The 3,837-nt window shown below is 47.9% G+C and overlaps 1 long non-coding RNA gene across 1 annotated transcript; it reads left to right on the forward strand.

Annotated features, from left to right (window-relative positions):
* Positions 1-933: 933 nt before the first annotated feature.
* LOC136627062 (uncharacterized) lies at positions 934-3,837 on the forward strand. The gene is made up of 3 exons (XR_010792743.1): positions 934-1,129; positions 3,320-3,465; positions 3,695-3,837. It is a non-coding gene; the product is annotated as an uncharacterized lncRNA (long non-coding RNA).

Here is a 3,837-nt window from a genome sequence, read left to right on the forward strand (position 1 = left end):
GAGCGGTTTGTTTTTTTAACCCCTGCATCGGGGTTGTCTCGCGCCGAACGGGGGGGGTTGAAAAAAAAAACCCGTTTCGGCGCGGGACAACCCCTTTAAATGTCCTGATCAATGTTCGAGGGTCCGCAGTGCTTCCCCCGTGATAAGATGCCAGAGCAGGGTATAATGTAATGCTATGGCATCATACTGCAGGAGGAATCAAACCATCGCAAGTTCAAGTCCCCTATGGGGACTAAAAAAATACAGTAAAAATTAGTTTAAAGTTTTATTAATTATTAAAAAAGAAATAAAAAGGGAAATAAAAGTTAAAAAAAACCATTTTGCCGTATTTATAACAAAAAAAGAATCTAAATAACAAAACAAGAAAACATATTTGGCATTGCTGCGTCCGTGAAGGTCTGGCCTATCAAGGTAAAGCATTGTTTACCCCGCACAGTGGATGTCGTCAGAGAAAAAAAAACGAAAACAATTCTGGTGTTGTCAGCCAGTCTCCAAGAAAAAACTAATAAAAAGTATCATGTACTAAAAGTGTTATATCCCCCCCCCCCGAGGATACAATCACCTCTCCCTCCTATAAACTGCCACAAGTCCCCTCTGTGAGGACAAGTCTCCTCCGTTTCCCCTTCTCACACGCCGCACTACCACATCCTTCGCCTCCCGCTGACGTCCGCTCGGGACTTTCTCCTCACACACTCCACGCTCCAGGAAAGTACCCGACCAATCACAGCTCGCGATCCTGTGTACTACAAACATGACAGCCGCCTAGTGATTGGCTCCCCTTTCTCTCTGCGCTCATTGGCTGTGAGAGGTTCGGTGGGCGGAGTTCCGCAGGGAAGTGTATCGCAGGGTTAGTGGACGGGTGGCATATTAGTAGTTTACACTGCGGTTATTCCTGCTGCCGATTCCAGCCAATGAGGTGTCTGGAATCGGCACCATGTGACCTCCCATTGTGCACGAGCAGTACAGTTCAGCTGCCGTGCACGATGAGAGCTGTGCCCGCGCCTCACGTGACCGGTGACGTCACCGATACTTGAATTTGCCCGCGAATTCCGAGCCTACAGAGGAAGCTGATGGTTGGAGCCTTTTATACTACTTTCAACGTGGGAGAGGAAGATTTCTGCGCTGTGTGGTGAGTACCTACCTGAGATTAATGCGCTGTGTGCTGAGTACCTACCTGAGATTAATGTGCTGTGTGGTGAGTACCTACCTGAGATTAATGCGCTGTGTGCTGCTACGTGTGGTGAGTACCTACCTGAGATTAATGCGCTGTGTGGTGAGTACCTACCTGAGATTAATGCGCTGTGTGGTGAGTACCTACTTGAGATTAATGCGCCGTGTGGTGAGTACCTACCTGAGATTAATGCGCTGTGTGCTGAGTACCTACCTGAGATTAATGCGCTGTGTGGTGAGTACCTACCTGAGATTAATGCGCTGTGTGGTGAGTACCTACCTGAGATTAATGCGCTGTGTGGTGAGTACCTACCTGAGATTAATGTGCTGTGTGCTGAGTACCTACCTGAGATTAATGCGCTGTGTGGTGAGTACCTATCTGAGATTAATGCGCTGTGTGTGGTGAGTACCTACCTGAGATTAATGCGCTGTGTGTGGTGAGTACCTACCTGAGATTAATGCGCTGTGTGTGGTGAGTACCTACCTGAGATTAATGCGCTGTGTGTGGTGAGTACCTACCTGAGATTAATGCGCTGTGTGTGGTGAGTACCTACCTGAGATTAATGCGCTGTGTGTGGTGAGTACCTACCTGAGATTAATGCGCTGTGTGTGGTGAGTACCTACCTGAGATTAATGCGCTGTGTGTGGTGAGTACCTACCTGAGATTAATGCGCTGTGTGTGGTGAGTACCTACCTGAGATTAATGCGCTGTGTGTGGTGAGTACCTACCTGAGATTAATGCGCTGTGTGTGGTGAGTACCTACCTGAGATTAATGTGCTGTGTGCTGCTGTGTGCTGAGTACCTACCTGAGATTAATGCGCTGTGTGGTGAGTACCTACCTGAGATTAATGCGCTGTGTGTGGTGAGTACCTACCTGAGATTAATGCGCTGTGTGTGGTGAGTACCTACCTGAGATTAATGCGCTGTGTGTGCTGAGTACCTACCTGAGATTAATGTGCTGTGTGCTGCTGTGTGCTGAGTACCTACCTGAGATTAATGTGCTGTGTGCTGCTGTGTGGTGAGTACCTACCTGAGATTAATGCGCTGTGTGTGGTGAGTACCTACCTGAGATTAATGCGCTGTGTGTGGTGAGTACCTACCTGAGATTAATGCGCTGTGTGTGGTGAGTACCTACCTGAGATTAATGCGCTGTGTGTGGTGAGTACCTACCTGAGATTAATGCGCTGTGTGTGGTGAGTACCTACCTGAGATTAATGCGCTGTGTGTGGTGAGTACCTACCTGAGATTAATGCGCTGTGTGTGGTGAGTACCTACCTGAGATTAATGCACTGTGTGTGGTGAGTACCTACCTGAGATTAATGTGCTGTGTGCTGCTGTGTGGTGAGTACCTACCTGAGATTAATGCGCTGTGTGATGAGTACCTACCTGAGATTTATGCGCTGTGTGGTGAGTACCTACCTGAGATTAATGCGCTGTGCGCTACGTGTGGTGAGTACCTACCTGAGATTAATGCGCTGTGTGGTGAGTACCTACCTGAGATTAATGCGCTGTGTGGTGAGTACCTACCTGAGATTAATGCGCTGTGTGGTGAGTACCTACCTGAGATTAATGCGCTGTGTGGTACCTACCTGAGATTAATGCGCTGTGTGGTGAGTACCTACCTGAGATTAATGCGCTGTGTGGTGAGTACCTACCTGAGATTAATGCGCTGTGTGGTGAGTACCTACCTGAGATTAATGCGCTGTGTGGTGAGTACCTACCTGAGATTAATGCGCTGTGTGGTGAGTACCTACCTGAGATTAATGCGCTGTGTGGTGAGTACCTACCTGAGATTAATGCGCTGTGCGGTGAGTACCTACCTGAGATTAATGCGCTGTGCTGCTACGTGTGGTGAGTACCTACCTGACATTAATGCGCTGTGCTGCTACGTATGGTGAGTACCTACCTGACATTAATGCGCTGTGCTGCTACGTGTGGTGAGTACCTACCTGACATTAATGTGCTGTGTGGTGAGTACCTACCTGAGATTAATGCGCTGTGCTGCTACGTGTGTTGAGTACCTACCTGACATTAATGCGTCGTGTGCTGAGTACCTACCTGAGATTAATTCGCTGTGCGCTACGTCTGGTGAGTACGTCACCTGAAATTTGCGCGACGCCACCTGACGCAACCTGTCTTTTTTTGCAGATTTGTGCGCTACGTGTGTAGACGCGGCCACCCGAGATTTGTGCGCTTTTTTTTGCAAACTTACGTGTGGAGATGATCCTGACGTTTGGACGCGTTTTGAGAAGAATTTCGCTTCGCTTGCACACAAGCTGACATAACTCGTCGAGGTAAGCTGCTGCATCTGCTAAAATTTTCATTGCGTGCATCTGCTCATACGTGCTTATTTTGCGCATATTTGCAGGTTTTCGTGTGTGCGTACGTGTATATATAATATATGATTCTTCTGACCAGGTTGGGGGAGTAGTGGTCAATGTAAGTGGGTGGAGCGGATCTAGGGATCAGTAATACTGGTGTGATGTGACTGTTAACCTGCTGATTTTTCGTTATTTCCTGCAGATCTGACGTCCTTGAGAATGGGAAGGCTGGCGGACAGTGAAGAGACCCTCGACGTTCAGCAATCTTGAAACCCTTCGTTTTATGGACTGCTTTTTGCCGGTGACTCACCTTTTTTTTTTTTTTGGTATTTTTGGATAGACTAA

This window comes from Eleutherodactylus coqui, chromosome 5 (assembly GCF_035609145.1).
Source record: "Eleutherodactylus coqui strain aEleCoq1 chromosome 5, aEleCoq1.hap1, whole genome shotgun sequence".
In the NCBI taxonomy this organism is placed as follows: Eukaryota; Metazoa; Chordata; class Amphibia; order Anura; family Eleutherodactylidae; genus Eleutherodactylus; species Eleutherodactylus coqui.